Genomic DNA, 12,428 nt, shown 5'->3' with positions numbered 1-12,428 from the left:
AAGGGAATCTTATCCATTTTGTCCAGTGTTTTCCCAACTTCCCAGATGATAAGTACCACCCCAGCCCTTGTTATATAATCAGACTACCAGGCTCTTGCCTGGAAAATCTGATGTATTTGTCTGCAGTGGGAAGTCTGGGAAGCACTAATGGGACTGAGCATCATTCTTGTTCTCTCCATCTATGTCACTCCTCCCTCACCCATTTTGTTACTGGGATATGCCCATTGTTGTGTGTCTGTTGAGAAACTGTCAAACCACACCATTCTTCTCCATCTCCACTGTTACTGCTTTAGTTTTGACCTTCATGAACAGTTTAGTGCCTTCAGTTTAATCCCCTATAATCCCATCCCCCACCAGCCTCTGGGATGCTTATCTTATATTTTTCCCTGGGTAGGAGCCTTCAAGGAATCCCTAGTTCATGAAGGGTGAAGTCCAAGTCTTTAGTCAAGTCCCTCAATGGTTACTCTCTGCTTATTCTCCAAACCCGAACATCCTTATTTTCATTTCACTAAACGTCTATAAGTTCTTTATCAGCCATATTCATTCTCACCCATGTTTCCTCTTCCTGAAACACAATCCCTCATGCTAGCTTCTTTCTATTGTCAAAGCAGTTGTCCTTGAGACCCAATTCAAATACATTAAAACATGGTTATTTGGAATACAGTAAGTACACAGTGATTTTTGTCTGACAATTCCTCATGGAATTTCTTCATTAGTTTAATACTGGATGCAACTTTTCGTGCTCTTGCCAAAGGAGTGGTGTTTCACTGAAGAAATATAGATAATTGTAGCTCAAATTTTAGCCTCAGATAGATTTGAGGTCAATTCCCATTATTTCCATTCAATGACTCTATGATTTTGGGAAAGCTCTTTAAACTGCCTAAGCCTCAAGTTCTCATCTGTAAACATAGAGATGAAAATAGTGAGATCAAATATCATAGCGGAAGAAAGAAATGTGTTGAGCCCAGTTCCTGCCACAATTGGGGCTCCAGAATTTTCATATATGGTGATAATTTATAGCCCATATCAGAACTCTTTTGAGAATGAAAGAAGATGATATTAATAAGTTTTCCAGGAGACAGTTGTAAACCAAGACTGCCCCACGACAAAGGACACATGGTTACCTTATAAATAGAAGGGACTTTGGGTTCATACTTTCTTTGGAAGAGGGATGGTGGCTAAAGGGCTTCAAGTTGTGTTGGCAATTCTACTATTTTTACCTATACTTTATGTTTTGGGGTGGGGTTTGGGCGAACGAAAGACTCACTTTGTACCATTTTTCTTGGCATATGGTAGGTAGCACAATATCCTCAGTCTTTATAGTGATTGATCTAGGAACTTGCCTTGGCCATGCCTGTTTCTATTTTCACTTTAAGCCTATACTTTGAGGTCCTGCCTCAGACTTTAGCCTTTCCACTCTCTTAGTCTCTCTGGGTTGGACATTGAGCTGCTGGCTTTTTTGTAGGGGATATCTGTTGTTCTTTGGGGACTGGAAATGAGGCCTCACCTACTCTGTCTTCTAGGGTGAGACATCTGGCTGAGGCTGTTTCTCAGTTTTTCAGTCTTCACTAAGCAAGGGAGGGTCCATTCTGCATGTCTGGCTGCTAGGGCTTCCTCTCACCTAGCAGGTAGATGTTCTGGGGCTAGTGATGAAGTGACTTAACCCCCTGCAATTTTCCATGGTATTCACAAATGATGGAAATTTGTCGCACTCTACTGGAACTTTCTAATACCAGGGAGCATTCATGCCATCATTCATAGCCCAACATCACACCTATGCTGGCTCAATGGCTTACCAATTGTGGGAAGATAAATTGCAAGTCCTCAGCCTAGTCATTCTCAATCTTGTTTTGAGAGGGCAAGACATATAGGGGAAGTGGGAGGATCCTTGTTTCTCCCTCTCACTCCCTTACTCTGTATTAGGGAACCTCCTCACATGCCATCACAAAGCCTTTTGCTCCCCCATAACCCATCCCCCATGTGATTTCAAATAACTATGCCTTTTCTTTTTTTTTTCTTTAAAAAGTTATTTTATCCCGTGAACTATTCTTTTGGATGCCTTTTCTTGTCTGTCTCACTCACCAAACTCTAAGCTTCATGAAGGCAAAATGTATTTCTTATTTTTCTTTTCAATTCCAGAATGTGGCACAATGACTGGCATCTATGGATTCTCAAAAGATGTTTAAATGGATGACTAATTATTACATGCAGAAAGCTCCGAGGAATGTTATGCTTTTGGTCATACCTCAAAGCAGCACTCTGATGAGCTAAGCTCATATCCTGTAATCTGGGATACATCATTAGCATGATGAAAAGTCTAAGTTGACTTTGACCTTTATTTATTTTTGTCTCTAAGCCACTTTTGCTTCTGAGCTTCATATAGAGAGAAGTCCAGTTCAGCACACCTGCCAACCAGAGACTCTGTAAGAACAGCATCAGGGCAGCCAGACCTTGAGGCTTCTCACCTGCCTTCAGAGGGAAGCCCTCCTGTAGCAAACGGCAGAGGCCCTTCTTTTCTGGTATGACCTGCAACTCTAGAGACTCAAGAGAATTCATGACACTGCCCAAGGAGATGACTGACACAGCTGGAGAGTGACTTGGGCTCAGCAAACCCACTTATGAAATGATATTTTGGCTTTTATTTGGAATGATCCTATTTTCATTACAATTGTTTGTCACATTGTCCATCACTGCAAATTACCAAGACTGGGTGCAAATCAGAAGTTTCATAAATACACGCTAAATGACCCATGCATGTCTTGACCCTTCTTTTCCTTATACATATGCATATTTAGTGCATAAACACCATATGACACTCTATTTTCAATCATTCTTTATGTCTACTCACCCATGAAAAATGTATCCATTTTATATTGTTCTCCAGTTACCAAACTAGGTGCTAGAGAATTTCAGATTCATCGAGTGCAGTCACAGACCTCAGAGAACAAATAGTTCTGCTGGGAGGGGGCAGAGAAATGAACAGAATGAATAATGAAATAGAAATAATTGATTCCAGATGATGGAATCAAGGAGTTCAAGGCAGCCATGGGCCAAGATCGTACCCCTACACTCCAGCCTGGGCAACAGAGCAAGACCTTATCAAAAAAAAAAAAGAAAAAAGAAAAAAAGGAAAGAAAAGAAAAGAAAAACAAAGGTCAAAAGATGTACCACAAAGCACATGAGAAGGATGGAGGAACCAATCCACTTGGAGGGTAAATGGTGGTGGTAGAGATATTAGGGAAGACTTACTGGCAAAAGGACACTGAACTGAAGCTTTCAAATGAACAGGAATTAGGAGGAGGGTGCTTGGAAAAGGGAAGAGCATTTCAGGCAGGAGGACAGCATGAGAAAATCCATAGGAAAAGCACGGCATTGTGTTTAAAGGAATGGGAAGTGATTGAGCATTGCTAGAGCCTCTTGTTCCAGCTAGAGAAGGGAAGGGGTAAAGCTAAGGAGCAGGGCATTGTCAGACACAGTCCTCTCTGTGTTGGGGAGTCCTTTAAGAATGACTTTCCGTTTTGCAAAGAATGGTTTGCAAAAATGGAGCACTGTATCTGAGAGGAGAGGGATGGAATAGAGAAACACAAGCTTGCTTAGATGAAGAGGTGAAAGGAGAGTGACAGCTGATTCCTAGATGTCCAGTCCTGGTGACAGGTTAACTGGTGTGAGAGTGAAATAGCACAATGGTTAAAAGCATGACCTCTGGAACCAGGCAGCTCGAATTCAAATCTCAGCTTTGCCACTGCTAACTGTCTGCATTTGGGAAGGTTACTTAACTTCTGTGCCATTGTTTCTTCATAGGATGGTGATAATAATAATATGTACTTCTTAAGATTGCTGTGAGGATCCAATGAGTAAATGTGTGGAAACTGCGTTGAATCATGCCTGATACATAGAAAGTACTATAGAATTATTTACTACTTCTATTACAGGAAATGTTCTTTGAAAGGGGAAGAAGTTGAATTCAGTTTTAGATATGTTAATATTGAGAATCTGCATGACAATATCCAGTAGGTATTTGGTTGCATATGTTCATCCAGAGTTCCAGGGAAAGGTCTTGACTAGAGATGTAGATATTTTATTAATTCTAGCATATAAATAAGTCTGATTAAAATCATGAGAGTGGATATAATCCCTCAGGGAACAGGAGGAGAGTGAGGAGAGTAGGCCAAGGATGGAACAGAGAGTTCTCCAAGATTCCTTACTATCCCTTGGGAATGTTTGGAAATGGGTAGACATCATAATCATTAAGAAAGCCTGCTTCTCACCTCCTGCTTTAAATGTTATTTTTCTTTCTAGAACAATTAGTGATCTTACAGTGGCTACTTACAAACTTGAATTTTGTTATTGGACGGATTTCAATAAGAGAAACTAGCAGATAAAGAAAATGCAATCTTGAAATAAATGATATAGGTAGAGTTGGAGAAGCAATCCTAGCAGGTTAACCAGGAAGTGAGAAAGCCAGCTCTTGAAAATGAAGAAGCAGAAACTCAGGGGGAATGACAATAAAGGGACTAGAATCACTCTAGGAGGCACCTGCTGGCTGTGGGGAGAGGTCAGAACCATGAGCGAAGTCAGGAGAGTTTGAAGTACAACTGGATTCAGTGGGGAGACTCAGGTTAACAACATAACACTACGGTGACTAGGTTTTCTCAACCAAGGCTGGGACACAGTATGACACAGGGCAAATGTTTAAAATCACAACTGTGGTCAAAATCTAGGAAAGATGGTGGCCATTCCCTTCCTGGAATATGCAGTGCCTTGAACTACCTTCAGGTATTCTGAAAAAAGGCAAAGCTACCATAGGTGGCATGTTACAGACAAGTTATAAGCAGGAGACCAGGGAAAGAAGTGACAAGTGGGAGAAGGTGGCATTTCAGTTGTGTTTAACAATAAGCAAGTGAGTTGACTTGGGGCTGCATCTAATCTTCCCTCCCTAGAGCCCTTACCTTCAGTGGTCCAGTGGCATGTCCTGGTGTCCTTATCCCTTCAGGAGTAATTTTGAGGAGTGGAACTGGAGAGAGAGCACAAATTTATTTTTCTTATAAACAGAAATTCTCGCTGTGTGCTGTCAATATAGCTCTTTTACTAAGCACTAAATCCACCAGGAAAACATTAGTTCAAGCTTGAATTCCAATATCATGGCTTGGAAAAAAATGGGGATGGGTAACTCAGGCCCCAAATAAAACAGACCAAACTCTAAGCAGCCCCAGTGATTATGTGTGTATTTACATCTATGCTTCTGAGGAGGTAAGTAATCCATACACTTCCTGCAACTGGCGACTTCATGTTATAGCATTAGGATAAGAAATAGCATTTTGCTATGGGGCAGTTATAAAATAAAATGAACTCTTCTTCCTCCACAAATGTTCTACTGTTGGCCAATCAGTCCCATCTATCTCTCTCTGTCTCTCTCTTTCTCTCTCTTACACACACACACACACACACACACACACACACTCACAATTGCAGTCACTTAAATTTTAAAGTCTTTTTGAATGGGAAAGTGAGTAACTCAAGTACTTTTTATCAAGTTTTCTGCCATTAAAGTGCTTGAAGCTAGCAAAGGTGAAGGGAAGAGATGACTCAAATCATCCAGGGCTTCGTTAAGCTATAGCTTGCTGAGGACAGTTTCTTTTGGGTCTACCTTCACCAAATAAATGCCAGTTTCTTTTTCGCCAACATATCTAAAGAAACCAATAGTAACCTTTGATGTGTCTCCCTGGGCTCTTGAACAGCATTTAATTGAGAGCTTCTTAATTGGTAAATGTTCAGATCTGAGTATGTCACCTGGGCCACTGAGGCCTCCATGCCTTGGTAGCACAATTCTTTGCAAATAAACAAAGCTTTGAGTTCCTGGAGAAAAATGCAGCTTACACAGCACTTAGGAACACTCAAAAGGCCTCTGTTCCCTCTCCATACTAATGTGGTTTCACAAGAAGACCAAGATTATTTTATTGCCCCAGGATGCCAGGAAATTTTCATTTGGCTTCCTCAGATCTTTGGGATAAAAGTGGGACAGTAAGGAAAAGAATTCCCTTTGCTGTCTTAGATTTCTGTTCTCCAAGAAAATATGTTTTTTAAGATCAGATATTCTCGTTTATTTTTAGCTTTGGTAACTGTATTATTTTACATCTCCCAGTTTCATTTCTTTTTTCAATGGAATATCTCCCCCTCTACTTCTTCCTGTTTTGGATCATTTCATGGGATTCTACTTTTGGCTAAAATACAGGTAGTATCTTTCACACATCATAGGCTTATTGACTTCATGTTCCCTCAACTTAATGGAAATGAAGAACCCAAGTATTTCCTACTTAGAAGCTATAATGACAACTAAAAACTAACAAAGTAAATATACTTTCTAGTACACCCTTAAACAGTACATACTAGAAGTTTGTGAGGTGTAAGCTGTAAGAATAAGGTTGAATTTGTCCACTGGATAGCTTATAAACAAGTGCTTCTCTGACCACCCTTCATAACGTTGCACTCTCCCTGCCTCCGTCACCTTTCCTCTTCTTAAATTTCCTCATAGCATGCAACATTTAACATAGTATTTGCTTATTTATTTCTCTGTCTCTAACCAGTAGAATGGAATTTACATAAAATTAGGGGTTGGATTTTATTTCTGCTGTATTTCTGGCACTCATGAACTATATGACAAATGAATGAATTTGTGTTTTTGAAGAAACTAAATGCTGACTTTAAACCTTAAACCAGTTTCAAAAACTCTATTATTCCATTTCTTAAGCTCTCATCTTAAATAATTCTGGCTGAGATTTGTAATAAAATATTTAATCAATTCTAGAAGCAATGAGAAAGAAGAAACAAACCTGTAACCTTACTCTTATTACTGAAGTGAGGGAAAGGAATCTCTTTCTCCCTCTTTCACAGAGAGCTCTAGTGTTCAGATTCTCACACACATGGACTAGGTTCTCTGTATTTTCATATCCTGGCACCGGGTGCTTAGCTTTGTTTCCCAAGTTTTCTTGTAATTCTGCAAGAATATCTGGCTTGAGAAATTTATCTATTAAATGGTCTTCCAAAATATATCAACATTTGGCAAAAAACAGGAAAGAAAAAATATAACTTGCCACTTTGAATTCATCTGGGAAGGAAATGGGGTGTAAATAATAAATCACAATAAAATTAACATATATGTACATGTTTCATATATATGTTAATTATATATAAGTTCACTAAATGTTTATAAATAAATATATAATTATAAATATATATGTAAATTCACACCCATTTTTCTCCTAGGTTATTCAGTATTTCTTTTTCTCTTCAACTATTCTTCAAATGCTCAAATGAAAGATTTACCTGCATACTGAATAAACATGTTCTATATGGGATATGCATAATAAATCTTATTAAAAAGGAAATTTATGCTAACTTGATTTCCTCCTTGATAGAAAAGCTCTCAAAGATTTTCTATATGCGTTTTACCATAAATTTAATAAACTGCTTTCTTGACTTTGAAAGTTTGTTCCTCAAATATTTGAATTTTATTAGTTCTTCATTATGTGCTAGGCAGCTCCATACAGATTGTGTAACTTGATGTTCACAACTAACTTGTGAGGTAGACACAACACAGAATCTGAGATTCTGAAATTTGGAGAGATTAAGTTACATACCCAAAGTCACACACAGAAGAAGACACAGATCTAGGATTCAAATCCAGGTCATCCTGGCTTTAAATCCTATGCCTCTTCCTCCTGTATATTACACCTAGCATCTGACTTCCTATATAATCACACATTTGTTTATCATCCTATTGAGGCCTGGGGAAGTGCTAGATGACTAGAAAACCCAGATTAGTTAAGACAGTGCTGACCTAGAGGAGAAGTTATTCTTTGTAGAGTTTGGTTTTCTTACGTGTAGAATGAACATGGAGGATTTTAAGGCCTCTTTCAGTCCTAATATTCTACAGTGAAACAATGGTCTTAATCGGAGTCAATTAAAATAAAAATATGATTTTAAAATGTTAAGTGGTTCGGTGTTAGAAATCAAATTCCAGATTTACATGATTCAAAAAGGAGAAATATGTAAAAACAATAATTATTAAAAAGTGTTCATATAAACTATAGTTATAAATTTAAATCTGGATTAAATTTTTAAAATTTTATTCATATAAAGTTGGGACAGTAACAACCGTAAAATGCTTTATTAAAAAAAAAATGTCTGACTAGATTCTCCTGATTTTTACCATTTCCTGAAAGGCACAGGCCTGGCTTTAGAAACCAACAGTTTCTTCCAAGAAGGGGCAAGTCATGCCTGATGTGATACATTCTGAAATGCAAGCACTGCTCTGGAATCTGGAGGGCTGCACATGGAGTCTGCACGGCCACCTCCTGGTATCCATTTTGTTCTCTAAGGTTTGACAAACAAATGCCCCTCCCCCAACTCCTGACACTTTCAAACTGGTGAAGAGGGCATTGTGTCTTATTTAAAAAGAAAAGGACTGTTCCAACACCTTCCTGATAATTCATCTACGGTAAAATGTAGGTTTAATACCACAGTTTCATTTTCATGTTGAGGCTAATGCTCTTTGACCTGAAGTTTTGCCTTTCCCTTTGAATGGTCTCGATTATTTTTAATGTCCTTTGACTGCCCTGCTGTTCTATAAATCACATTGGTGCTTTCTTTCTTTTAATCATGCTTATATATACTACAATATTTTCCACTAAATATAGACATATTCTTTATAGCTTCTTAAAGTACTAACAACCTCTTAAAGCACTAGTAACCCAATACAAACATCTAATAGAATTACAGTAATCCAAGTTAAAAAAAAGTTAAAACATTTTTTTGAATGCATTTTCTTTGAGAATGTTACTATTTTTGTCTAGTGGAGTTTTCATTTTTGAGGAGGATGGTGGAAGAAAAATCTCAATGGACTTTTAGCATAAACATACCTTTAAAGAGACAACATATAGTATAAGAAATGAGAAAAACAGGAGATCCGTTTTATTGGCAAGATACATAAATTAGTGTCTGGATTTGCCAAGATAGCACTGACATTGTGAAATCTGACATTCAGAATGGCTAAGATTACACACTACTCATATGTTATTTAAAGACGATCCTTGCTTTCAAAAAGCATCACCCCAAATCATACTTTCCATCCAGAAATTCTGCTACCTAAACATTCCAGAGACTTTCAAATGGAAATAGTCTCCATAATGCAATATTTGTGGGGGCAGGGTAAGGCCAAAATCTCAGGGGAAAAATGTACTTTAGCATCTTTATCAAAGTAAGTAAGACTTCAGAAGGAAAATCCCCATGCATTTGTTGTTAAAATCAGTTCATACTCATCTAAATATTTTAATGAAATAATCTTAAGTCAGGATGAAGCATTTATTTTATCATTTGAAGAATTAAATCCAGAATAAAAGTCAGAGCCTTTCACTGAACAGGTGAACAAAGCATACCTGAGACAAATAATCCCATCTACTGAATACAGCCTACACTTTCTAATGTAGTTGGTAAAGTAAAATTACGTACAAAAAAAAAATACAAAATACAATAGTCAGGAAGTTAAATCTTTTAATAATGGTTTCATTTTAAATTACAGTAAATGGAGAAGTCCTTTACACAAATGTCCCAGTGAGTTCACACACACGCACGCATACACACACACACCCTTTCCAACCCTGCCAGATTTACCTATGGTTTAGGAGGGTAAGATTTTCATCAGGTTATAGAATTAAGCCTAACCTTACCTTCTCATGTTAAGTATTTGTTCTGACATATGTTTTTTTTTTCTTCCAACCTTGTTAGATTTTTTTATTCCATTTTTATAGGACAGCTTTGACTCTGCACTAAACCATGCCACTAACACGTTACTTAATCTAACTGGCACATTGTAAAATTTTACACATGCGCTCATCCAGATAATTACACAATTAATTTTCACTTAGTTCAGCTGAAACGGGGATAATGAAATTTCCACTGGTGTACTGTTACGTCCAGGGGCCAAGGGTCAGTTTCCTGTTTGGATAAGGGTGAGTTTAAAGAGGATTTCTGACAGTCTCCTTACTTCAACTGGTTCTAAAAACATTGCAATGGAATTTCAATTTACAGCTAAATTCAATGAAAGGAGCAGATGTTGGGAGTGTGCCACCACCCTGCGAGAGCTGCCTTCCACACAGGTGCTCGCAGGGAGCCATCAGCTCTGGCTTTAAAGACATGTCCCTTCTACCTTCCATTCTGTAGTGAAAAAGTGGATGACAGACAGTTGGAATTCATTTTTCCCTGAAGGTTTAGACTCTGCTGAGCCACAATGCAATATTAAAGCAAAGTTCTCAGTTCTCACTGCTTTAATTCTAAAAGAAAACAGTAGAATCCTAATGACTAATTTATTTCCAGGATACTGAAATCATATTCTTGTGAAATTTCTTAGTACAAAAGAGGCCCAAGGTCTAGGTTTTCCTGATGATAAAAGTGAAGAAATTTAAGTGTAAATCTTTATTTTTCCTTGATAGTCTGTTTGCTTGTTTTGCCATAATTTCAAGGTTTAATTGCCATCCTTAGGACTGAGTATTTTATAAACAGCAGTGAAACATGTCCAACATGGAAAATATAGATGTGTTAGCAAATCCATTTTCTTTCCTTAAAATATTCTTTTCACTGAAGAATCAGACATACTGCTATAAATTTACATGTTACTGAAAGAGGAACTGGGTTCTAACATGAATCAACTTTATGTTAAATCACCATGTGTGTAAAGTATTCATTGTCTGGTGGGTGACAAAAATGCCTCACTACATCACATCTGTTAATTAATAAAGTCTTGGTGAATACACTGTTTTGGTGTCAATTCCTGTCTAGGTTAACATTAAGGGTGAAGAATTGCTTTTATAGCTGAATCCAAATGCCTTGAACATTGCCATGTAAAGAAAGGGTATTAGATGTTTACCTGTATGGCTAACAATGAAAATTACTAAAAAGAATACTAGAAAGTACAATATGTTACTATTAATAGCCAAACATTTTTGTTTTTTTCTAACTGCATTGATAAACGGATATGTTAAAACTCAAGAAATAGAGGTTTTAGATGGTAGTAGTATACTGTATTAATTACATATTCTCCAATAAAATATGAAATAAGTGAACTTTATTCTAAAATAAGTGAATTTTACATATATCTAAAATAGTTCAGGAGAAATGGCCAATGCATCCAGGTAAAGTACACATTTCTCTTCCTCTTTATATGCAAGTTAGTTAGCGGAACTCTGCCCTTCATCCTAAACACCAAGCATGCTTTTGCCTTTAGTTCTTTGTGCTGGTTATTTTCTTTGCCTGGAATCCTCATGTTCCCAACAGCTACAGGATAAACTTTCTCACTTTTTCCAAGTGTTTGCTTAAATCTCCCTATACCATGAAGTCTACTCTGACTTGAAATTGCAACTAACACTGCTCTACTCCCTTACTGGGCACTAACTCTACCAGACCCCCTTACTCTGATCTGCTTTTCTTTCTTCATAGCACTTACCTCATTTGAATATACTGTACAATTGACATATTTATGATATGCCCATTGTTTATTATCCTCCAAAGAAATGTAAACTCCAAGATGCAGGGATTTTTGTTTTGCTCACTGTCAGATCCCAAGAACCCATAATGGTTCTTGGTGTGTACTTGGTGAACATGTATTGAATGATTAGATAAAAGAATAAGCTCTGTAAGGCTAGGTGTTATTTCTCATTTACTCTTTGCTGCAATCAAAGAAACTAACACAGTCTCTAACAGATATGAGAGGTCCACTTTTTATTATGGAGTGAGTGAATACATAACCAAATGTAGTCATTTTGCTTTTATATGCTGGAGATGCTGAATATTCTGGGAAGTCTGGATACTTTTAGATCAATGAGTGATCATCTCAAGAGCATAGAAAGTAGTAGGAAACAACCTTTCCATCTGCAGGTAACTCTGGGTTAACAGGACATGCAAATCTGCTTTGCTCTTGATTTATTCCCTATTTTGAGCCAGTCACTAAATTTGCTTTGAGTTCACAGTTTTTCACTCTGTTATTCATGCACATGTTCTGAAGCATCAGTTGCATCTTTAATATGTTTTAATGCTATGGCAGATTCTAAGGATCAGAAGACTACTTTTCTGGCTTTTGGGCCAGACTTGGGGGTGGCAATTTAATATAAATTATTACACATAAATGATATACTTTTATACTTTTAAGAAAAATACCACAATGCTTTGGTTGTGTTTAGTGGATGTAAGAAAATAGTTAATTCATTTCTGGAAATATCAAGATTGCAAACCTGTATTCCTTTTCAGGGAGATAATAGCTTTTGACCTGAGTAATCTTGAAGCATCCCTTAGATTTGTGTGATGCTTATGCTGCTGATGAACAAGTCATAGCATGGGCATAAGAAGTGGTCATTGAAGGAGCAGCTGTTGAAGGATGG

General features: G+C 37.4%; 1 long non-coding RNA gene across 1 annotated transcript in view; it reads right to left on the bottom strand.

Moving 5' to 3' along the window:
- Positions 1-12,428, bottom strand: part of LOC140713258 (uncharacterized) — a 57,800-nt gene that overhangs the window by 22,822 nt on the left and 22,550 nt on the right. Inside the window, exon 4 of the long non-coding RNA XR_012095149.1 lies at positions 4,950-5,014. This is a non-coding gene — a long non-coding RNA (uncharacterized lncRNA). The remainder of the gene's footprint in view (positions 1-4,949; positions 5,015-12,428) is intronic.

This window comes from Chlorocebus sabaeus, chromosome 13, assembly GCF_047675955.1.
Source record: "Chlorocebus sabaeus isolate Y175 chromosome 13, mChlSab1.0.hap1, whole genome shotgun sequence".
Lineage (NCBI taxonomy): Eukaryota > Metazoa > Chordata > Mammalia > Primates > Cercopithecidae > Chlorocebus > Chlorocebus sabaeus.
This window is presented reverse-complemented; position numbering and strand designations above follow the sequence as displayed.